Genomic DNA, 25,602 nt, shown 5'->3' on the forward strand with positions numbered 1-25,602 from the left:
ATGTCCCATGATAGTGATGACTTACAGGACGTGTCCAGGACGTGCTAGTTTTATACATGAAAACATATTCATTCCAAATTGTGATGATTGCCATGTTTGTAGTTTTGAATGGATGCTTTCAGTTTATCTTGAATGATTTAGTTCCTGACTTAGAAACTTTTCCCTTTGGTTTTTCTCAGAAATTAATAGTCTTTCATAAGTGGGTGTAGAATCAATCACTGTTTTCATTCAAGAAACATGGCTGAATGAGCAAGATTTGTACAAAATCACTCCCAGGAATCTAACAACATGAATTGAAAAAAACAAAACAAAAAGAATCCCAAATTTGGAAGATTTAATTTCTACTGAAGTTAGAGTGGAGTCTCAATCCCATTCCCTAAATTACAAAGACTAGTGTTTGGGTTCATTTTAGGAGAAGTTGTCAGGATTTAATTCACCTGTTCCTTAACCTCGGCCATCCTGACTAGGTGGGAAGCGAAAACGTTTGAAGGGCTTTTTAACAACCCAGTAAATAAGACAGAGTGGAAAGTTACACATCCACTTTTATGTTCCAGAAAATGCAGCTTATGGCGAAAACACCAACAAAGGGGAATGCTGTTTTCCTACAGTGCTCATGGAGGGAGCTTAGATACATTTCCCAGAGTCTACCATCCCCCACTATTTGCCCGTCAGTGTTTCACTACGTTTGTACTCGGTGTTCCTTGACATGCCTTTGACCATTAGAAGCTTTTATTTAACAGTCTTCCCACGCACACGTGGTCCTGGTCTCTACAACTGCGACAAGGATGATGAGGGACAGGCTGGTCTGTACCGCCCACGGCAACCTTCACACATGCTCGGTGTGGAGGACGATGGCCGGGCAGGTTACCTGCACCTTTTTCAGCTGCACTTGTGAGAAGCACTTAGACTCTCAGTGGCTAAATTGTCACTGACACGGGCAAGTGGACTGTCCCACCGGCAGGGACCGCAGAAGCCCACAGGGACACGCCTGCGAGGATCAGACAGTCACGGCCGCAGGGGGTGGTGGGGTGGTGTCCGCAGGGAAGGGGGTGCTCAGGCCGTGCGATTTGGGAAGCTGCGCCCATTGTTTAGATCTTTGGTTTTTCTGGAGGGGCAAAGCTGTGTTGGGCTTGTTTATTTTGTTTTTTGGGAGGGGTTCAATCCGCAGATTTAAAAACGTTGGGACCCATTGTTGGTGCAGCGTGAGTCAGGGCAGGGCACACTGTGACCCTGTGACCCATTGCAGCCCTTCAATGACCTGGCGGAGCTGAGGTGCAGCGGGGCAGGGGTGGGGTGTGCAGTTGCCCTCAGCCCAGATGCCCCTGCCTCTCCCTCAGTGATTGGAACAAAGTAGAGCTCTCGGCATCCGTACCTGGTCTCCTGGCACCCTGACCAGCTAAGGTTCATTACCAAGCTTCTCAAGTGTGATGTGTGCCACGTGTGCTGGCGCTTTCAGCCCCGTGAGAGGTAGCCCGTCTCCCAGCCTGTGGACTTGGCACTAAATGGGTCGTCCACCTAGCCTTGGAGCCTTGGAGCCTTTGTCTGATGACTGTCCCAGCAATCTGATATGTGAGGGACATGAGCCTTTTCCTCTCTTTTTTGCAGGTGATTTGTAGACAGATCTGTCAGCAGCCACAAAGGATGCCCTATTATATTTTTTAAGCAGTGTGTAAGTGGATGACATTCGTCCCACTCTGATCTTTTTTCTTCTGAACAATCAGGTCAGTTTCACACAGCCTGACTTTTTTTTGTTAACATTTACTTTAATCCTTTGACCAACCTGGCCCACATTTGTGTTTGACCTTGGCCCACCTGCCTCCAGCTGGTTAGGTGATTTACACATTAGGAAATGACTCTCTCTCTGTCCTTGTTGTTGAACTCCAGACCTCATCCAGACTCTTCCTTTGCTTTGCTTTGCTTTCCCCTCTATCTCTCTAATTTCTTCTGTTCGTGCTATTATAATAAAATTGCTTGAAAAATAATCTAGTCAAATGCGTAGTTCTCTAATTTGGCACAGAAAAGCTCAAGTAGAAGCTCACAATTTCTTATCATCGAATGTCAGCCTTGCAGGCTTCCTTCTGTGACCATAAATGTGCATTCTGTCGATTGTCAGGTGGAAGCAGCATTGCGGTCCGAGGGTCTGAGCCCACGTTTTCCTGAAAAGGCCGCCGTGCACCAAGTGGAGAGGCCTCATGGGCAAGGTCGTGCACATGCTGCTGGGGAATCAGGAGAGAGCATCTGTAGAGGTTGAGAGCTTAGGATCTGAAGTCAGACAAAGCTCAGCTTGAGTCCTTGCTGGTGCCGTGTAGTAATTGTCCCGCTGTGACACCAGGCAACCAAGGTGAGCCTTCTGAGCCCCAGTTTCAGCAATCCCACTGTAGAGATAACAGTCCTCACGTCAGTGGGTTGTGATGAGGAAATGGGACAGAATGCATGCTGCCTGCATGGCGCAGGGCTCGGCCCACAGCTGGTTCTCAGTTAGCTGTTACCGTGACTGCTGGCGTGTCTTAAGCATCTTCTGAGCGCCGGACCAGGTGATCCGTCACCCAGCTCTCTAAAGGCTTTCAAACCATCCAAGCCTTCCTTGAGGTCTTCCAGACTCCCCACCAGTGACTAGGGCTGTGTTGTCATTGGCTGAGGGCCGGCGTCTCTGCTGCTTCAGGTGTGCATGTGCAGGGGTGTTAAATGTGCAGCCCCTGTGTCCACATCTCACATGTGGTGTTTGAATTCACCAAGTCCACAGGGAGCACCTTCTCCTGTGCACAGCTCTGCGCTAGGTCCCAAGTGTGCAGGGTGGGTAAGAGGGCACAGCCCCTGCTCCCTGTGCCGGCCTCAGGGCCGGGGCAATAGATGCTGAAAACCGTTCTCTGTTTGTTTATGGTCCTGGCAAGTGATGAAAATGGGTACCGAGTGCTGTGAGTGAGTCATAGAGGGCACCCACGTGGGGCAAGTCTTGGCTGGGCATATAGGGAGGAAGCTTTGTGTTTTAAAGGGAGAGAGAGCAGAGGTGCAGGACAGGGGATGGTAATTCTCAGAATTGGTAGGACGTCGTCGTGGCTGACAAGAAGGGCTGCTGGAGGCTGAGGCTGGAGAGGGGGTCTCAGACTATGAGCTGTTCGGTCATGCTAAGTTTTCTGGACTTTAGGATGACACAGAGGAAGGTTGTTGGAAGGGTATAAACAGCAAGGATCGTGCTAGAGCTTTTACAAAGGCCATTGAGGACTCCATGAAGAATAGGGGTAGGAAGAAGCTCAGAAACAGGAAGAGCTGGTGGGGCTGGGATGAGGGTGGTGAAGAGATGAGAGATCCATGGGCTCGTGTGCGACTGATGGGTCCCCAGAGGCGGAAAGAGGTGGAAATGACTCCACTTCTGCTTTGAGCTCCTGATATGGTGGATGTTGGCCTAAGGATGATGTAGGATCAGAATTTTTCCAGATGCAGCCAGAGCACAAAGGCTGATTGAAAGGGTGGAGCACAGAGCAGCGTGAAGGAAAGCCTTCGTGTGTGCGTCTCCCTCGTCCCCCACCACTGCCGTTCTCACAGCACTTCTGACACCAGACGTGTTTGTTTCCCCACCCCAGGCCAGCTCAGCTCTGACACTATCGGAGCACAGACCGTACATGGGACGGATCCGCCGCACTAGACCACCTCCCTGCATCAGGTGTCAGTCACAGGAGCAGGGCCCTAGGTGACCCACCGCTGCCGTCTGACTGGGCTGCAAGTTGAGTTTCCCATGACCCCTTCCTTGGATCCAACCATTTTTGCCAGGACAGTTTGACAAAACTCAGGGAAACACTTACTTATGTCTCCCGGTGTGTGACACAATAAAGGATACAGGTGACTAGCCTTATGCAGAGAGACACAGGACGAGGTCTGGGAGGGTCCCAAGTGCAACAGCGTCTGTCCAGGTCGGGTTGGGATGGGATGTACAGGGATTGTATTCACCAACCCAAAAGCTCTCGGGACCCTGGACTTTTGGGGGTTTTGTGGAGGTTTTATCAGGTAGGCATGATCGGCCGCTCAATCCATCTCTAGCCCCTCTCCCCTTCCCACAGGATGGGGGTGGGGCTGAAAGTTCTGAGCTTCTCAACATGGTCTGTTCTTCGTGGTGGCAACTAGCCCCCATCCAGGAGCCCATCAAAAGTCGCCTCATTAAAACAAAACACAATCCTGTCACCCAGGAAATTCCAAAGGTTTTAGGAGCTCTGTGCCAGGAACCCTGGGTGAAGCTCACACACATATTTCTTGTTCTAAATTACAATGTCACACAGAGGGAAGGGAAAAGAGGACAGTACGTCATGATTAGGCTAGAAGACATCCTCCATACTTCAAACATGTTGTTAAGTAGAGACAGTCAAGTACCAGGGTCGGTTAAGTAAGTTGTGATTGGAGGTTTGTGTGCGTGAGGCAGGACTCAGAAAGCCTTGTCTCCTGTTATTTTGATGGGCAAAGTGTTCTCCAGCGACAGGAATCAGATAAATACTCAGGTCAACTAAATTCATCACTTTTTAATAGTAAAATCTAAAGTAGTCTCTCTGGGTTCTTGCTATAAATTGATTGATTACAATGTTTGCATTGAAATTAAGCTGAAACCACTATCATTTGTACACTAGATATTGATCTTGTATCTTTTAAGTATGCCTCCAGTGTTTTATTTTTTGTTTAGATTTATTCTTTTTTAATGCTTCAGACTAAATATAGTGTGGGTGCAGATGAGGATGAAATTAAATGCCACATAATTTAGTGCAGTTTTCCTGTATGCATTTTGTTCACTTCAGCATGTTATGACCCCGCCTTGGTTTGCACTGGAAGTGCTCATTTGTGTACATTGCCGTGAGGTTCCTATCTGACTGAGAATTAAGTATTTTACATTCAGAGTTTAGTCCATAACATTGCAAACTATTCCTTTTCAATGTTCAAAAATTTTGCACATGTACGTATGTTTGGATTTTAAAAAATTCAAATGATATCTATGTGAAGAAATTTGGAAGACCAGGATGGGAGTTTAAGCAGGTTTTGTTTGTTTTGGTTTTGTTTTGGACCTTCTTTCTTTCCCACGTAAGAGTTGGGAAACTATGTCACACAACTGGAAAATCCGTAAGGGCCCCATCCATGTACTTGAACCCTTAAAGGGGGTCCGAGCCACTCACTGTGATTCATGCTGCGGGTGAGCTGTTGGGACCTGTTGGGACCTGTTTATGGGGCCCGTGGTGTTTGTCAGATCAGGGAGTGGGGACACATGCTCTCGCTGTCTGCAGCACATGGCCTGTCACAGCCCAGAACCAGAGTCGTTTAGAGAAAGTTTAATGCTGTGTACAGGACAGGGCTACAGTGAGAGACTAATAGAAGTTCTCAGTCAGACACAAGGAGAACTCACACTTATCAAAGCGACCATGAAAAAAAGAAAAATTGAAATTAAAAGCAAAAAAATAAAAATTAAAAATTAAAATGGAGATCGTTAGAGGGAAAAAGTACACACCTTATTAGAGATGGTAAATATCAGAAAGGATGCTACTGGATACCCATTTAATTACTTGGATGTGACCGGTCTGTGTTTATCCCGTAACCTAACTTAGCGGTGTTCGTTTATCAGCTGCATCACACACTCCATCCTCCCGATTTGCACAGTGCCTTATTTACATGTTTATTAGACTGATGGTTCATTTATCCCGAGCAGAGCTTTCTGTCGGATGGAGAGCTCTTAGTGGCTATAAAGAGATAGGCTATTGCTAGGAGGCGGGCAGCGGGGGACCGTGTATACAGTAGGAGAAAACACTCTGGAAGCGCAATGCCTGCCTCAGCTGCTCCCTCTCTGAGCAAGCGTGGTCACTGGGTTTCTGTGGCCCCTCACAGGACAGGCCTCACCTCAGCCAAGTGACGTTCCTGTACTTCCACCAGCAATGAGGCAGGGAGCTCTTGTCCCACTGTGACCTGTCTGCTGTGACATGCGTTTCAAACAGCCTTGTTGTGTATATTTGTATATCAATCTTATCTTACTAGATTGTGAATTCTCTAAGAGAAAGACAAGAAAGTGAGTTTAAGAATGTGGGAGGGTTTGAAGCGAGAGGCCCTCTAAGCCCACACTGAGGATTTCATCGTCCTATTAACCACAGTCGATGAACCAAGATGGCTCCCTGCTCCAAAGGCTGCCGACCTTTAGGAAGTGGCCTGGCTGGCGCTCTGGCTGACAGGCGTGCTGGGGATGTCATGGTGACACCGACCCAGTCAGGTCCCAGGAGGGAATGAACAGACAGTGGAGGCTGAAGGGTACAGCGAGGCCAGCGGTCAGACACCATGGGCACACAGCTAGCACAAGACAGAGTTGGTGTAAAGAACGAAGTTACTAGAGGCAGCACAAGGCCATTACCAACCCGTTTATCTTTACAGCAAGCTCATTAGCTGAAGTGACCTGCAAATGTGGCTTATTCCTTGTATCTGAAAAAAAAAAAAAAACTCATGGAGCCTAAGGAGGGCAGCGTGACTGGGTAGTGACACAAGGACAGAGGACGCGTTCTAGGCCGAGTTCCCTGCCCTCCCTGGCGCTCCATGCACCAGGACCCACCGTGCTTCCTGACGTCACACAGGACGTGCACGACCTCCCCGGCCAGTGATGGCTTTCCAGGATGGGCAGACCTTTCGGGAGTCGGGGGTGTGGTCTTTTACAGGAAACTTTACAGGACACATTCAGTGTCAGGACCATGGCGCCACTAGGAATGCAGCGTTAACTAAAGGGTCTAAAGTTTACTTCTTACTGCAGCTTTGACAGCTAGGATGTGTATACTTGTAGGGGTGCTATGGTTATTTTGTGATAGTTACAATTTTGTTTTAATATTTAAATATACATAGTATAGTGTATATTAGGAAAATATAAGTAGCATAATAAATCCATGCTTTCCCAAGTTCTCTTGGTTAGGACAAGTGTAATGTAGGTATTTAAATTGAAAACATGAATTGAAAAATATTAAGTAAACAATTTTGGTGGCACCCGTGTATGATCAAAATAATGGAGGATGTTTGCTAACGACTTATTAATATAAGACTTCTTTAAAGAAAAAAGTGTTACCAGATCAGCATGAAATGCCTCAGGCAAACTGGATCAAGAGCACCACCTTTTTTTTCTTCCTAAATTCACTGGGTATATTTTAATGTATTAAGTTGGTGCAAAAATAATTGCAGTTTTTGCAGTTATTTTTAACCTTTTACACCGCAATTACTTTTGCACCAATCTAATATTTTACGTATTTTGGGAGATGCATTGCTTTGAAAGTCAGCTCACATGTAACATAAAGACTCTGTTCTCTCTACTAGCACTAATAGTGCAAGAAATAGTGCAAGAAACTGCAGGGCCGCTCTCGTGAAGTTGGACTCTTCTCTGAATTTCAAGAATGTACTGAGGAATAACTTTGTGTCAAACAGAAGTCAAGAGAAAATGAGCAAAGAGTTACCTTTGTGGCAAACACCCAGGAAAACCTACAGACCTGCATACACGTGTGCAAAAATAGGAATTAAAAAGCCACTTCCTGGAGTCACAGGGAAACATCTTTTTTCATAAACATTGGATGCCCATTTCCCTGTCAAATAAAGAAATGCAGGTAAAAGCAGAGTTGCGGTGAGTACTTCTAGGGTGTGTATCCAATTAAGGGACGGTGGAAACAAGAACGCTTAAAGCAAGAGTGGCTAGAGCTGTTTTCTCAAAAGAGCTCCCGAGTCAGATGCACAGGTGAGAGTATGTGATCTCATCACTGTTCCGTTTTGTTACAGGAAGGGGTTCAGCGTTATCAGTGTCATTTTCACAGAATATTGTATTGGAAAGTTAAGTATCACAAGTTGGTAATGACCTTCTACCCGGGCTTTCTGTGTCCAGTATCTTTTCTCTCTGGTCCCTCAGGGATGCCAGTGAGACACATGTCCCCCTAGCACATCTGGATTGTTTTCTACTCGCCGTGAATCCCTCCTCACATCGGCATTCTTCAGCAGGCCTCTGCTGTCTGTTCCAAGTCTACTTTTCCAGAGTTTACCTGTATGCTTGTATTTATTTACCTTAATCTTAACATGCTGTATCAGTTAGGATTCTCCAGAGAAACAGAGCCAGTAGGTCGGTCAGTCTCTCTCTCTCTCCATATAATAATAAAGGAATATGTACACGTTATATTTGCAACAATATAATATAGGAATATATTATAATGTATTTTGTTATTATATGTAGGGCGGGCTGACAGGCCAGACACTCACACAGGGGTTGATGCTGTAGTCTTGAGTCTGAAATCTGTGGGTCAGGGTGGCTGGCTGGAAACACAGGCAAGCTTTCGATGTTGCAGTCTTGAGGCAGAATTCCAGCTCCAGGATACCACAGTTTTTGCTTTAAGACCTTCAACTGATTGGATGAGGCCCAGCCACTTTATTGTAATGTATCGCATGCTAAAGTAATCTCCATTACTTAAATTCAACTGATCGTAGATTTTAGTCACATCTACAAAATACTTTCACAGCAATATCAAGACGAGTGTTTGACCCAACAGCTAGGCACCATGGCCTAGCCCAGTTCATGCATAAAATTTAACTATCAGTCATGCCTCCCTTTTTTTCTATCTTGATTTTTTTTGCATTCTGTCTTATATGTCCTTACGTGACATTTCTAAACTTAAATACCCTTCAAGCCCTGGCTACTTTTCTTCCTCCACTGCGAAGATACCACTCACTGTCCACTTGTTGCAGGAGTGATATGTCTAGGGCCTGTGGAATTCTGTTGCGGGACGCACCACGTTTCTAGTGTGCATTCCGTGCTGCCTGACATGGAATGGATTTATGTGAGGTCTTTACACTCCCTGAGAGCTCTGAACTTCTCAAGGGCCAGGCCGGTAACTGTCTTTGCACGGAGTTCATATGTAACGCATTGCTCTACACAAAGGGTCTTATAATCCACCCCACCCCCCGTTTTGTGTTCTGAAGTGCAGAGTGCTATTCTGAGCCATTTTTAGCCTCAAAGAATTACAGATACATTCTAGCATACAGTGGGAGTGTGTGATATAACATAGTGTTTCACCAAGTGTCATAAGCATTCCACCACAGGAAGTAGTCTTTATATTAAGAGACACATGCTGATCTTAGTGCAATTTAGAAAAATGTGATTAATGTCAAACGGATGGATTTTCAGGTGTTAATATTTAGGATGAGATTAAAATTGAGCCCTATGCTAGGCTTGAGGGTTGACGTGTAAATATGGCAACGCTGTGCAGTAGTATTTGAAGGGAATAGGTTTTTGAGGCCTGAGCGCAGTGCAGTCCTAGGCTGGGAATGAGAAGGTCTGGCAGCACTTTGCTCTCTCAGTGGCTGTCTGTGTGGTCCTGAGACATTTTACCTCTGTCATTACTTGTGTCCCGTTTTTTGTATAGACACTCTGTTCGTTTCTCTTCCAACTCTAAGTGTGATTAGTTACTAAGACGGCTTTGAATACACAACACAGATGGTGCATACATGAAGACATCTCTTGATTGGTGAGCTGAGCCTAGATAGGCCAGGTAAATAGCCAATGAAATTGGACCGAGAACCTACTAACGGCAGGCACAGTGCATCGCTTAGCTTGGGGCCGAGCAAGTCGATTCACGATCCAGTCTTCCTGTGACAGCCCTGTTGAGTCAGTGGCCCCATCCTCCTGCCCTCCTCACGTTCCTCATGGGCTCATTGTACTCCAAGGTGGTTGTGATCGCTTGCAAGTATAAATGTCCTACGATCAGTTACCTTGCAGTTCACAGGTAACCATCTGCTGATGTCTCACAAAGCTGCACGGCACAGTAATTATATTAAGAGTCATTATCATATAATCGCACATGGTCATTTGTACCTTATTAAGTGTTCCCATAATTAAAATAGTTCTGGCCAAATCAGAATCATCCCTGGGATTACTGTTTTTTGGGGTTTTTTTGTGGAAAATAAGAAAGGTTGCTTCCCGGTCTTCTCTTTTATGGATTAAGGAGTGCTGTCGAGCTGACATTCCCCTAACAGCCCGAAGAGGATGAACTGGTCAGGAGAGGAGAAACTGAGTTTTCATTAATAGAATTCTTTGCACATCCAATGAACTTGAGGTAATAAACTTCAGCTCTCAGCACGGATGAGTGCTTTCCATGCAGTGGTAGCTGTACCAACAAATATTACCCCATTAAGGAATATACTGTGAATGGCATTGAGGACAGTGTGTTTTGCGTGTCCAGTACCCCCACTCGCAATTTTACTCTGAACTTTTGTTTTGCTCACATTATTCTCGCTTCAGAACTTTTAACATTCACCTACTCATACCCCTGTGTATTTTAACTTCCAAAGGCTTTGTTTAGTGTGGGGCGGGCTACGCGTATGATTCTAGAAGCCTCTGCCAAGTTTGATTATTCAAACTTCCATTAAAGAACAGCTATATATACCGGCACTGTCCTTTACAAATGTTATGCGAACCACATATGTGATTTAAATTTTTCCGGTAGCCACAGAAAAGCAGTAAGAAGCAGGTAATTTTAGTAGTACATTTTATTTCAAACAATCATTAGTTCAAAGCAATTCAGTGTAAAAATTACCTTTTTTTGGTACTAAGTCTTTCAAAGCTGGGGTGCATTTTACTTACGGCTTATACCTCAGTTAAGATCGGCCATATTTTGGAAATGACATTGTCTGACATCTGTGATGAGGCTGTTAAAGACACGTGGCAGCTTTTGCCTTGCTGTCTCTTGGCTCAGCTTGCTCTGGGGCAAGCCAGTGGCATGTGGAACCCCAAGGAGACTCGAGCAGGCCCTTGGCAGTGTCTCCATGACAAAGAACTGAAGGCATCCTGCCAGAAGTGGCTTCAAATCACTGATCACGTGATGAGTCATCTGGGAAGTGGGTCCTCAGTCTGAGTCCCGCCTTCAGCTGCGTCCCTGGGTGGCAGCTTCTAGAACACCCCCAAATTCCTACAGAAATGGTGGGGAATAATGAGTATTCTTGTGTTAAGCACACGCACACAAAATAATTAGCCACATGTTAAGTGCTCGGTAGCCATCTGTCGCCCGTGGCTACTGACTGAGGTGGGGGAGGTATATTGACTATGTCGATCGTAGCTACATGGCAGAAATATGAGAGTCCTGCACATAATGTGCTTTCCAGTTTTGTGCATTTTCCATCAGCTTCGATTTCAAAAGCTGGTAAGAAAATGTGTCCAATCTTTTAAAAATTCTATTTCTTTTAGTAAAATGTTTGCTAGAAGGACAGGGATGGAGCTAACACTTGTGAACAGCTTTATGTGGTCACATATGTTGTGAAGTCCATCGATATTTGTTACCTAACAATTCTCAGGTAGCCCAGAAAGTTAAGTTGTGTGCCCTCCCTTCACAGATCAGAAAAGTGAGGCCTAGAAAGTTCCGGCGTCTCAGGGTTGTGCAGCAAACAGTGTACTGGCATCGGGGCGTAGCTCTCTCTGAAAACAAATTCTTTCTCGTGCTTTTCACATAAGAAACACATTTTGGGTCCACGTGCTCATTGGTGCTCCTGGCAAGCACAGTTTGGATGACCCATGTTTCCCTAAATATTACATAGGACGCGTGAGTGGAAGAAAGTTGCTGATTTTTTTTATTTATTTTTTATTCTTAGGCTTACTCTTGGCTTTCCTTATCCGTTGAATTAAGTTCCCCAATTCAGTTTCTTGAATTGGTCTCTCCTGATAGCTTGCTCTGGCAAACTTATCTCAAATGCAGGATAAATTGCCTTTTGGCAGCATTGTCACGGGAAGTTTGTTGACTATCACAGACATCCGTAGGAAGCCTGCCTTTGGGGATGACTCTGGGACTGACAGTGATGCCTCCAGAGCCATCTGATTGTAGTTACAGAGGAAACTTTCCTTGGATTGAAGAGCCACGTGCCAGTGTGACTGACAGCGTCTGAAAGACAATCAAGGTCAAACCCAGAGTGAATGGGGCGCGTGGCCGTGGGCATCGGCTGATAAGTCATGTGTCAAATGTTGCTTCGCCATCTGGTTACTGCTCACGGTTAGGCTGGATTCACTGTGTAGCACTTCTTATTGAGGACAGCTACATGGGACACTTGTTTGTTTCTCATTTATCAGTGAAATGTGCTTTATCTGCTCGCACAAAGCAATTCTGCTTAAAAGTGAAGCTGAAAAACCATCAGCTGTAATGATTCCAACATGACCTTCAAAAAATCCTTTACTTGGGAGGTTGTCATAACTATGTTGTAAAATACGTTCTCATCATTTTAACATGATTTATGCATTATTTGAAAAATATATTAGGTGCCGAAGATGGCACTCATGAATTGGTGCATAATTCCTTAAACAGTAATAAGAAAACACAGTCGGCCACCCCTGGGGGTTTTAGAAGCCCTCAAATGTTTAAAGACCATGAGCCAATCTGTCTACCAGATGTCTGGGTAGACCATAATAAACTCACAGTCTCTATACCAGAAGATGACGGGATGTCACTGAGAAGCCATGCGTAAAGGGGCAGGTGACTCGAGTGAAAGTCAGAAAATTCATATTCAGCACAATGTGTCTGAGACCAGGAGTGAAGAAACTCCACTGGCGTTATTTGCTTTGTTTTGGAGGAAGAAATGAAAACACAGGGAGGTGAAGTCAGTTAGGCTATGTCATATTATTCTTAGAATGGTGTTCACAGTCTCCTGATTGTTAGTTCAGTATTATTTCCTCCTATAATTTTGCTGTCTTTGTAAATGATTGTATTTTTAATACAGTGGCTGATTGGCTTATCAATTAATGTTAAAAAAGCCATTGTCACTCTTCATCATTGATGGATTTGTAACCTTCATTCTGTTCTCAACTACCGTATCATCTTCCAAAATAGACTATTTAAGAGCTGATCCCATTGATAACAGGCGGGATGAGCCTGTCAGGGGCAATTAAACAAATTCCCAGGGAAAACGGCAGTGTCCCCAGTTTGGGTGGTATGGTAGCTATGTTACCATATATAAAATAGGATACTGCATAAGCGGTAATAGGGACCGATTTTAGTTGGTGGTCTGTATGCCGCTGCTGGTGTCCTTGCAAGGGTGGGTATTGAATGCCTCTAGGCATTTACAATAACCACAGCAAATCCATTCCAACGATGATGGCTTCTTGAGTAAACAATATAACAGAACCAGCAGGTTCTAGCAAACTGTAATTTTGTCATCAATTACATGATGTTCCACCATGTTAACACTTGTGCTCCAGCATGTTTTGGATGGTACTGCTGGGGTTGAAATTCCCAGCAAGTAAGCTAGGTGGCGGCTATTTCAGGATGTAGCCAGTGATAGCAGTTTCTAAGTGGAAAATTGGTTATCAACTGTACTTTCCTTTTTCTTTACTCAGGTTTCTTTACATATCTGTCATCTGTCTATTTACCTGTCTGTCTGTCCATCCATCCACCCATCATCCATCCATCCATCCATCCATCCATCCATCCATCATCCATCCATCCATCCAGCCATCCAGCCATCCAGCCATCCAGCCATCCATTCCGTCCACCCACACACCTATTACTGTTAGCTATTCAAAAACAAGACCGTAAATAAATTCACAATAGTGTTCACTGAAAAGAGATGATAGAAAGTTGTTAATCATCTTTAATAAAATCTGGAGATGCAGCCTTAGTTGTATTTTGTTTATTCCTTTATCACTAAACAGGAGATCCTAAGTTATATCATTTCATCTTTTCATTATAAGCAGCAAATATGTAATATCTACCATCTAGAAGCATCATAAACTATGTGAACTAGTGTTTACAATTATGGGATGGCCATCCAAAAGACTACAAAATATGCAGTTCATTGCATATGTTTTGAATTACTTGAGGTAATGTTTAAAATTATGAGTCAATCAGCCAAAAAGCTATTGAATACATAACTCATTACAACCTTAACAGAATCAAACATGTCTTTCTATAGTCCAATTATCAGTAATTTCAGAGCTATTTCCAAGCAAAATTTCCCCATAAGTTTGTTTTTTTGTCTTGGTTGAGAACTGGCACTTTTGAGATAAAGCCACTAACCCAGCATGTGCATTTTTTTTCTCCAGAATGATTTTGTTCACCTTAAAATGACTGTTTTTAACAGCAGGTACTTTCTTCTTCCTGTTGAATTACACTCAACATGCTTTTGGTGTTCACAAATATGGAAAAATCAGCTATAAAAGTGCTGGATAAAAAAGAGCTATATGCATATGGTAGGAAAATAACATTTTAGCTCTAGTTCATGTCTTCTCTAAAGATTTCTCAGTAACTTCAAAAACTTACATCATATTTTCCAGGAAGTCCTTTGGTCTACTTTCAAAGTGTATCCAGAAACAGGAAGCAGTTATAAGATCTGACTGGCTCCCTGATTATGAGTGAAATAAAATCTTTACTACCCGTCAATCTTGTATCTGCATGACAAACATGATTTTTAACTCTTTTTAAAATTGATTATATTTTACAAGTTTTGCAGATCTTCCACTAGATGTTTAATGGATTCAACTGACAGAGTCAGGCAAATTTTGTAACAAGAGAAGTATACTTCATGGGAAATTTAAGCCAATGTTGTGTCTTCTCTCCAGAGGTGAAGTCAAGGAAACAATAGGATTTTGCTGGCTTTGTTCTTCTCATTTTAATATTCCTCTCTACTAATTTTGTGTGCTTCTTTTTTTGTTTTGGGTTTATTTTTGACCTGATAGTTTATTTCTCATTAGTGACAAGAATGATTGGCAATTTGGTTTTATGTTCTGACCACCCTGGACACCTGCTGGGCAGGAACAGGTTACCTTTCTAAATGGATTAATGGTTTATAGAGATCTGTTCTCTGTTAGGTGAGCTATAATAGAGATTCTGGTCTGTTAGTCTTTGTCTGTTTGTGTACTTGTCAATTTCCAGCTCACTTCAGTTAAAAATTTTGTGCCCACTGGGAAGGAGAACAGCTCTTTGATATCTGGATTGTGTGGAATTGGACATAATGGCTGTGCAACCGGAGCCTTGCCTGGAATGTCGTATTTGAGAATGACACTTATTTAATTAGCCCAAGCTACTGAGGTTTTAGAAACCTTGACTGCAAATACAGCAGAGATAGGAGACAGTACTCCCTCATTAGAAGAAACAGATATAACTGGAAAATGTGTTTTTTTGGATAGGAGAAACCCATCCTTTTCAGAAAACAAGCTAGTGAATATATTTCGTCCATGTGGACTGAAAATCTGCATTGAAAGGTATTTCCCTTCTAGGAGGGAGTAGAGTAGGCCTTTGAGGCACACTAGAAATGACAGCCCCAAATGACAAGCCCAGAGCCGGGGTGTCTGTCATCCTGGACACCTGCTGGTTGGACCCGAATGGGGACACAGCCTCCTTGGGAAGCCTAGAAAGTGCGTGCTGCAGACACGGCTGACTTCCTTACTGTTTCTAGGACATCAGACCCTGTCTCTTAACTGCCTGCACTTGCTAAAAAATTCAGACCCTGAGAATCTGCTGGAAGTCTGGAGGGTGTGGCACTCGTTACTTAGCTTGAGGAAGAGGCAGGTCTGTAGTTCCAGGCTTGTGCAGCTGGGGCTTCTGCCTGAGCCCGAGTTCTTCCTTGTGGGGGTCATGCTGTCCTGCCTGAAGCTTATGCCGCAGGCCCCGTCTCTGCTCCTGCATCGGTTTATGGCTGACGTGTGTTCTTAGCCTCTGGTGTCCACGCAGCAGCCAAAGACAACTGTTACTTGAGCAGGGCCTGGGCTCTGCAGGGGTCTTGCTACCTTTTCCCCTTGCATGCATCCTATTTTCTCTGAATTAGTGTTTTGAGGAGCCGGTCCCCTTGGGGGTAGGAACAGGGATATCTTGCCCAGCAGGGACTGGATCTGGGCCTTCGGTGGGCAGAGGCTATGCTGGGCAAGCAGGATTGGTTAGCCAGCGTTAGGCCTCGGCTGGCGTAGGCTTTACACTGAACAAGACAAAGGGAGGTTCTGCTGGAGAACAGCTGCCCCAGACCAGACCTGTAGCCACAGTGACTCTCTAGGTACCTGGATGAGGGACTCTGGGAGGGGTGACTCCATTTATGCTGCAGAACCCCCACCCGCGCCCCGCCAGGTTCCTGGGACGGGAGATGCTGGGATCTGTGCAGCTGCTCTGGTCTCCGAGCCCGAGGAGAGCTGGGGGTACTACCGGGTCCTGTTCCACATTAAGCAGCTCTGTGGCTGTCAGGGGCTTCAGTTCAGAGCCCTGCCTGGGCTGTTTCGAAATGACTCCTCCTTTTCTTTCTTTTCCCCAATCTGACAGTCATCACTTCATTCCCCTCGATCCAAATGCTCATTGACATCCGCGCTAAAGAAGAGACACCACCAGCCTCCACATGGGGGACGCGTCCCAAGAGAGTCTGTGACGGATGGGGACGAAGGTGCTCTAGTCGCAGAACCTGGGAGCCGGTGGGGAGGACACTCCATCCTGCCCAGACGCCAAGCCAGGAGAAGCCCGGCAGCCGTGGAGCTGTGGTCTGTCTCTGGGGGTATTAGAATGGAGAGGCCGTCCAGCTGGGGGTCTGCACATCTCTCTAGGGTAGAACTCAGTGGAACGGGAAACGTGTCAGAATGAGATAAAGTGGCGTGTGGGGTGTTGGAGTGGAGAGGGTCGGTGTTGTAGGATGGTGGCCTGTGAGTCAGGTGGGTCTTTGGAAGGGTTTGTGAGAGACGGACACCCTGAGAGTGGCAGTGTGGGTGCTGCAGTGGAGAGGGTCGGTGGCCCTCACTGGCATTTCCCTTCCTGAGTCTCCTGCTGAGGATGTTGCAGACCCATGGACTTCCAGGGACAGGAGCGGACTGACCACCTGATCAGAGGCTTTCAGAGGCTGGTCTCCAGACCAGCCCTAGCGCAAAGGCTTGCAGCTGCGTCACATGAGGTCCTATGGGGCGGGGACGCGGAGCGAGCTGGGGACTCTGCCCCCCCTCGTGTATCTCCCACTTTCAGGGACCCTGAGTGATGTTGTAGATTGTACCCTGGCATCCTCTGTGATCCAGAAGCCCTGCTACCTTCCCCAGCCTCCCCACTCTGCTCTGCCAGGTCCACTAGAAGGATGACGGTCTGACTTTTCTTGAGAAGTTTCGTCTCACTGGTTTAGTCATTTGCAAAGAACAGAAAAAAGCATGAGTCAGTCTAAGCTGGCAGATAGATCTGGGGTCCTTTACCTCATTTTTGCCTCCCTGTCTCTCTCTTTTTCTCTTCCTAAGTGTAAAAAAGGTGCTTCTAGAGGGCGCACAGACACAGGAGGGAGCCCGCACTGTGCGGGAAGCAGAGCCGGAGCTCACACGTGGGCATAAAGGGGCGTCAGGAAGCAGATTCCTGCGCTCCGCAGCGCACCCTTCCTCGGGAGCTGGGCATCCAACGCAGACGCCATAGCCCAGAATTCCGGCCTGCATCTCAGAGCATCCATCAGTCTCAGGGATCTCCAGGGCGGGGCCGTCGACAAACATGCTGAAGCTGCAGGCCCCCCACCATCTGTCCTAGCAGACCCCACCTCTCCTCCCCGGCCTGTTGCAGCCCTGCAGCCTTCACTGCGCCTCTTGAGATTTTGCCTTGCACCTCTCAGCAGGCTGTGTACGTTGGAATTCAGGTTGGAGTCAGGATTAGAAGGCTGAATGTACACTCGCGGTGCACACAATGTGTGTCCATACATCACATACTCACTAAACATACGTGCGTATGTGGATGCTCTGTATATGTACGTGTAGATGCACACAAATCGTGCATCTATGACACGCACATGCTGTCTCACACCTTGGTAGAATTTTCTAGATATCCCACTTATATCCAGATATTAGCTGGGTTCATCTTTACTCCTTGCAGTAACGGCTTTAACTTCACCAGTTCGGTGGCCTTGGATATTGGAGTTCTCCCAGGACTTTTGGCTGATTCCCGACACTTTACCCTCAGAACCGCCTCTGTCTTCATCTCAGGCCTCCTGGCATAATGTGTTTTTCTGTTTTGTTTTGTTTTTGTTTTGTTCTGTTTTCTTGCACTGACCACACATAGAACTCAACTCCCACTCCCCTTTCAGGATTTGCTAAGATAATCTTTTTTTCTTTTTTCAATCAGCCATTAGTAGCCTCTGTGTTAAAGCTACTGTGAGTGGTAAGGCTGGAGACAGGTGTGAGCACAACCACACAGCAAAGCACTTAAAACCTCACAGTCTGTCATTCCCGTCCGCTTGGGGCTGCTGTGCCCGATGCCTCGCAGACCCCCCGAGGGACCCTGGAGGCTGGTCCCTCTCTTCTGAGGACCCGCTATCCCTGCAGTATTTCCATGTTTTTCTCGTTCAGCCTGTTCCTACTGAGCAGCTCGGGTCTCCCATGGCCTAACCCCAACCTCAGCATGGTAAATGCGTCCTGATTCCGGCAGGAGGCCAGCCCATCTCTTCAGCAAAGTCAGCCCCTTACGAGAGCGGTTGGCGTTACAGAGAGCGATATGTTTGATTTGAATTACACATGTGGCTACTTCTTGTGTGAATGCTTTCCTGACTTTTCTACTTTCTGTCTTTCTCCAAGAACGCTATTGGTTTGCTAATATTTGAAAAAATAAGTAATGAGGTCAAATATTTGGTGATGGTGGTGGTGGGGTATGTGTGTGGAGGGGGGAGAGTGTGTGTGTGTGAGTGCTTGAGTGCGTGTGTGTGTGTGTGTGTGTGTGAGTGTGTGTGTGTTGCCGTGGGCTCCGGGCAGGTGACAGACCTGAGATGCTTACAGCTGGGTCCCTAAGATCACACACTCAGGAGTCTCGCACTGACTGGGTTATGAATGTGCTCAGACAGGTGGGTCTCCACCAGAGCTGACTGGTCCTTTCTTTGCCATTTCCTCCTGCAACAGGCGTTTCTCCACACTTCCCGTTCCCCCGGATACTTGGACATTGTCTTCCTAATCTACCCTCCCTTCACTGCAGGATTTCTCTCTGTATGGAGAACTTCCTCCCCATGTCCTCACATTTCTGCCATTGTCACTGGGGCCTCATCTGGCCCTGGCTTGCTTTAAAGCCTCAGGACTCCCAGCCTTCTCATTTTGAAGAAATATAAACTCCAGAAAGATAAGATTAAGGTGATACAGTGGATTATAAAAATGGCCCATCAGCTTTATTCTTCACAAATATCAATATCAAAAAGAAAAGAAATGCTGGGGACTTTTTACAGAGTAAAAGATGCCAGAAATAAGTGATGACTGACTATGTGTAGACGAGAGACAGATCTGGAGTGGGTGAAATACCGGCTCTATGGCCATTACTAGGAGACTTAGCAAAACTGAACCCCGACCAGCAGATGAAAGTTCTGTGTAAATCCTCAGTTCAGTGAAGTCAGTGACTATACTGTGCGTGTAAAAGGAAACACCCCCTTTAGGAAACGCTGGGATCGCTAGGTCCATGAGGCCTGTCGTGGGTCCAGGAGAGAGAAAAGCAAATAATAGGACAAAACTTTATAACTGGGTGCTATGGGTTAAATCCCCACCCCCAAAGATATGTTGAAGTCCTAACCCCCAGCACCTCAGGATGTGACTTTATTTGGAACTAGTGTCATGGCAGATGCAATCAGGCAAGACGAGGTCACATTAGGGTAGGGTGACCCCTGATTCAGTTGACTAGTACCTTTATAAGAAGAAGGACGTGTGAAGACACAGCGGCACCCAGGGAGAATGACACGTAAGCACAGAGGCAGAGATTGGAGTGATGGAGCTGCAAACGGAGACCAACCAGGGATGGCCAGCAAACCCAGCAGCTGGGAAGAGACGGGAAGTCTGTGGGGAGTGCGGCCTGCACACCCCTGGACGCCACACCTCCAGCTTGCACACCTGGGAGGCGATGCATTTGTGTCCTTTTAAGCCACCTTTGTTACAGGAGCCCCTGGGCCCCTAACACAGCATGTGGATGTGAATGAAACGTTCAGAGATGTTCTTTTCTATTCTTGTAGCTTTCCGTGTGTTAGAGATTCAGCAAGGTAGAAAAGACATTAAAAATGGAAGTATGTGTGTGCATGCACCCTCAAACAGGCAGCCTTCTCCACGTGCACCCGTCTCCTGGCCTGAGTCCCTCATCGCGCTCCTAGACCACTGTACGGCCCTCAGTACCTCTCCCTGCTTTTACGTTTGCCCCGGTCACTGCAGTCTGCTTTCAGCAAAGGGCCACCCGTTGAAAGTGGCATTTGTGTTCTGCGTCCTGCATTCCCTTCTGCTCGGAGTCTAAGCCAAGTCCTTACAGTGACCTACAGATTCTTCAGGATGCGGCCCTTGGTTCCTTCTCCTGTCCTGCCGCTCACTCTGCCCCAGCCGGTGACCGTGACCTCGCTGGGCACAGAACCATGTGTTACCCGTTCTCTCTGCCTGACGGACTGCTTTACCCCTTTCATTCTTTCAAGTCCTTATTCCGGTTACATCCCGTGGAGTCCCTGTGGGCGCCCCCACTTAATACCGCACCCCCTCTTCCCCAGAAATCCCCCCAGTCGCCTGTCCCCTTTACCTCGCTATGTTACCTCCTGCCATGCCGCTCACACTGTTCCTTCCCTCTTGGGCACCGTGCTCTGACTGCCCCCCATGATGTAAGCTCCTCAAGGCGGGGTCTCTCGTACTGTATGTTGCTGTTTGTCAAATGCTTAGCACCTCGTGGGGGCCGAGTAAATATCTGTGGAATGAAGGGCATTTTAAGTGTGAGTGACGGAAGGAGATTTTTAGAGTAAGTATAAATTTAGTATGTCTTCCTCCCCTAGTTATCTGTGAAATAATCTGCCATTTTGTTTAAAGATATGTAGCCATGCTAATGAGTGTTTGCAACCACGGATTATTAGTAAGTAGCCCTAATTACTTAGACTAGAATTTTTAGAAGTGCAATAAATGCGACTTCTTCGTGCATTCTGTCAAGAGCAGTGTGGGTCTCTCATCACCCTCCCATTCCTGCGTGATCACAGAAGTAAAGTGCCTTTTAAGAGAGAAAATAGTCCCCTCACATCTGTTCCTCCCCAGTCTGTTCTTCCTCTGACATTCCACGATATGGGAATATTATTAGGAAGCTTTTAGCTGCAAGGAAAAGAGCCCTAACCTACCAGGTTTAAAAATGAGGGTCTTCATTATTTTTCCTAGAAAGAAGCCCTGGTGTCTTCTCTGTCACCAACTCCTGTCTTCTCTGTGCTCTGAGCAGTGACCTACCTCTAAGCTGTGGAAGGTGCCTGAACTCAGACCTTTTCCAGTAGTAAACGGAAGCACAGGCTTTCCTGAGGTTGTAGCAGCTTTGAAGGAATCGTCATAACTTAGCATCACTTTCCTAGTTCTTCCTTCTCAAAGTGGTCCTCGGGCCCCTGCTGCTCTTTGCAGGTTTCCGTGGGTGCTCTGGTCACCTCAATTCATCCTGTGTATGTAGGAGGGTGATGGCCCATTTGTAAATTCAAAATGCTGTCATTCCTTCTTGGTTTGCCTGCTTGGACTGCTTGATTTTTTAATTTATTATTATTATTATTTTTAATGGAAGAAGACTCAGGAAAGGATACACCTGAATTACTCCACACTCAGCGTTTACTGAGCGCCTGTCACGTGCCGGCATGGGGGTGTAGTGCCTTAGGCACTGCATTTCTGGTAATCCTCAAAATAGCCCTGCAGGGCCTGAGTCCCTTTCTTTACAGGTGAGAAGGCTGAGACTCGGAGGTTTGTCAGTGTCTCGTGTTAGTTAATTTAATACATCTCATCAGTGGTCAGATCTGGATTTGAACTCAAGGATTTCTGGCATACATTTTCTGTTCTTTTAACATGATCCTGAGTTAAGAGTATCAGTCTTGTGAGAAGATGGAAGCTGATAGGTACATCCTTTCTAAAACAGGGATGGATGTTCAATAATGCATGCATTCTCCTGAGGGAACAGTACGGCAGATGGTTCGGTTTCACCACACGGGGTCCTCGAGTAGTGACAAATTCATAGGGAATCACGGATGTGTGACACTGTCACACCGGGAGGAAGATGTATTCATCTCCCTAATCATGCTCTTTTTAGTGTTGAGAAAGTTAAGTTTCTCCTATTAACTTGGTTGCTCTCAATTTTATTACCATGTCAAAAATACATGTTTCTAATATCACAGCAAAGAATGATGCCTTTGGGTGATTCATTTTTAACGTTTGAACAGAATAGCCTAGAAGTCAAGCTAATGTCAGTTTTCAAGTTTGTGTTTTGCTCTTTTTAGCCAGTACATGCGGAGTATGACAATATCTGCATTAAGATGATTTTTACTAACTGCACAATAATTTCACGTACAGTTGTGAAATCACATAGGGCTACATACAGCATATCAGAATCACAAAATGCTTGTTCTAACTACGTGTGAGGAAAATGTTATTTCCAAGTGTCCAAAGTTATAAATAACGGTGGACCTGTGAATTGGGGTGGGCTCAGTCAGGAAGAAAGAGAGTCCAGTCCAAGAAATCAGGGCCCTCGCCCACGCCTCCCTCCCCCATCACCAGGGACTTGCAGAGAACGTGGTGAGACTTCATTTGCTTCGGTTTGAGAGCTATTTGTTCTTCAGGCTTCCCCTTACACTTCATTTGCAAACCAGCTCTTATCGCTTTAGTCATTATTGTCAGAGATGCCAAGTTCTTCAATTATGCTCATCACAAAAGAGACTAGTTTTATGTCCTCGTCTCCTTCAGTGACTCATCCCACATCACAGCCAGGGCCACACTGGTGACGTCCAGCACAGGTGACAGCTTGTGTTCGGAGAAAACACACACAGACATGACGGGAAGCCGAGTCACCATCACTGAGGCACGAGGAGTGTCTGTCGGGGCCGTGCGGCCAAGGCGGAGAGCCGTCCACGTGTGTCTAGCACACAGAGACGCGCGATTAGCGCGTGGCGGTGCGTCCCTCACGTGGTGCTATTAACGCAGACCTGTAGGCAGGTGTGCCCACAGCACGCGGTTTGCCGAAACGCACACTGACCTGCGCTTTCAGCAGAGGCGGCCTTAGTGCACCTCCCACATGCCTGTACGGTCTCGCCCTCCCTTCTTGCTTCCCCGCTATTCCTTGTCCATTCCACTGTTTGGGCATTTTCACACTCTCTAGAAAATGTGTGTGTGTGTGTGCGCGCATATGCATGTGTGTGTGTGTGCGTATGCATGTGTGTTTGCATGCACGTGTATGTGCGTGTGTGAGCATCTCCACTGCAGAGACGCCACCGCACTTACCTTCTATCTTCCTGTTCCTACCATCCATTATAAACATTTTTGTTAACTGAAAGCTTTGAAATTACTGGTTTTAGTATAATGGGAAAAGCCAGCTGGATTCCGGTTCTGACTTTATGACTTATTAGTCACTAAATACTACTTTTATTTGGCGTGCATTCATTGGGCGCCCGCTGTGTGCCTGGTTGTTCCAGGTGCTGGGGCTGGTGCAGGGAGTGAATAGACGTGGTGCCCTGGACTTTGTACTCCACGGAGAAGACAGAGATGAATAACGTGCGTTGAATAATCTAGACACACATCTAATGATGATGTGCAGAGAATTAAAACAGAAAAAGTATAAATTGCCCCTTTAGATTAAGTAGGTCGTTTAGCTGAGCTCTGACCTTCAGCCAAGAAGGTCAGAGGAAAGGCATCAGGGCAGAGGGCACGGTTTATGCAGACACCTCAGGGCGGCAGCGCACTTGTCACACTCGGAACGTGCAGGAGGTCATGGAGACGTGTGCCGGGGGAGCGACCAGCAAGGCGAGGAGTTTGGATTCTATTTTCACTGCATTCGGTCAGCATGGTTCTAAACAACATGGCGTTTTGAGCTGATCTCAACACATATTCCTCATGCCTTATGTGGAGAATGGGCTTGAGGCAGGAGAGGTGTTAGGGTCCCGAGTGGGTTACCGCCGTGCTAGCCCACCCTCCCCGTGTTTCACTGCTCCAAGTGGTGCTAGCAGACGTGGAGTTGGGTGGGTAGACTGTGGAATGTGTTTGAGGCAGAGTTAAAGATTTGGTGTTAGTCGGGGGAGGCTAAGTAAAGAGAGGAATCAATGTGCTTGTAAACTTGGGAAAGTCACTTAAATGAGTTAGTGACAGGCCCCTCATAACATCAGAGTTATAGATCCATCAGTGAGTGATACCAAACTGGGGACAGTTTTGCATCCCCACTGCGTGCTGCGCTGGGGCATTTGGCAGTATCTGGGCACATTTTTATTATCACAACTATGTATGCAGTTGATGCTGCTGGCATGTGGGGGCATAGACCAGGGAGGGCGCTGCCCATCCCGTCGTGCACAGGACGGCCCGCTCCGCCAAGCCTCACCTGGCTGCAAATGGCCGTAGGTCTGAGGCCGAGAAACCCCGGAACACGTCTACCCACCTGGCACGGTGGTGCCGAGGACTGTGGACCGAGTATATCCGAAACGGGATGGAAGGTTTAGATTCTCGACAGAGACAAAGCATTATTGACGCCTCCATTTCACAATGTCTGTTGGGCTAAAGACGAGTTAAGTTCCCACAGTGGAAGAATCCAAGGGATCCCTTCCCACCCAGTTCTGAATGGATGCAGTGCATTTTAAAATTAGTACTTTGGGCAGTAGCCCCGGGGGGTGGGGGCAATCGTGAGACTTGGGGGGTATTGTGCCATGTTTCTTTATTAAGAACTGCCAAGAGAATTAATTAAAGAAGCTGGAGAGAACAGAGGCTCAGATAGAGTAGCCCGTTCTCCATCCTCTGTCTCGGCAGTGACCACCCCAACACGTGCTCTGCACCGAGCTCCCTTAGTAACCTCCCCCAGGACAGGGCACCTCCCTCCACCTAAATGAGTTGTTAATTGGGTAAGAGATAGTGTTGGTGAGAAGTTTAAAATATTTAAGGAGCAGTAAATACTCAAGGCAGGTCCTTTGAAGTGAGCAGTGGCTAGGTGAGCCGTACATTAGCTGCTAGGGAATCACGGAATGGACAGTTGACATAAAGGGGAGGAGGATTAAAGATGCAGAACTCAGAAAGAGGATTAGCAAAGCTGCTAATTGCATCCAGGTGCTGTCTTCCTCCCATCAGTGACTCTTTACAGTCTTGTCAAAGTTTTGCTGAAAATGACCAGCTGTCAGAAGATCCCTTTGGTGTGTTGGCCTGGTCTGGTCTCATCCGGCTGGTCTTGATCGGACGCCTGCTTACTTGGATTGATTGACGACCAAGTCCAGCTGGCGTCCCCAGCTGGGAAGTTCCAGGAGGTGACCTCAGAATGCGGTCCTTCAGCCTGAGAGTCCTGCGGCTAGCATGTGATGCTGGTGAGAAAAGGATGATTTTGTTCGTTTTGATCCTTCATCACTTCGAAGTTCCAAACTTTTCCTTCTGCATCCAGACGTTGACTGAGAGAATTACACGGTGAGCCCCTGCATGACAGTGTGCTGATACTGACAAAATGCGTGGTTTTCTTCATGTAAAAAATCACCACTTGTCTTTCTTGCCCAATCCTTCTCCGTCTCTACACCCTCCTAAATATGCAATAAAATGTATTAGAATGGTATCAATTTTACAAGGGAGGCTGTTTCCAGTATCTCCAACTAGAAGAACAGAGTTCTTAAACCGTAGTCACTTGTTAGAACAAGGCTTCCCTACAGGCATTTTTCTTTTGCTTTTTGAAGGAAATAGGACTTTTCCCCCCTCCAAAGAGC

General features: G+C 46.4%; 1 protein-coding gene across 7 annotated transcripts in view; it reads left to right on the top strand.

Moving 5' to 3' along the window:
- CNTN4 (contactin 4) overlaps positions 1 to 25,602 on the top strand; it is a 769,828-nt gene that overhangs the window by 47,200 nt on the left and 697,026 nt on the right. The window contains exon 2 of one of the 7 annotated variants that reach the window (XM_074312212.1): positions 1,606 to 1,721. The exons of the other annotated variants lie outside the window; for them this stretch is intronic. The gene's annotated coding sequence lies outside the window, so the exon portion shown is untranslated. The remainder of the gene's footprint in view (positions 1 to 1,605; positions 1,722 to 25,602) is intronic. 7 annotated transcript variants of the gene reach the window in all.

Source organism: Rhinolophus sinicus, linkage group LG10 (genome assembly GCF_036562045.2).
Source record: "Rhinolophus sinicus isolate RSC01 linkage group LG10, ASM3656204v1, whole genome shotgun sequence".
NCBI classification, from domain to species: domain Eukaryota; kingdom Metazoa; phylum Chordata; class Mammalia; order Chiroptera; family Rhinolophidae; genus Rhinolophus; species Rhinolophus sinicus.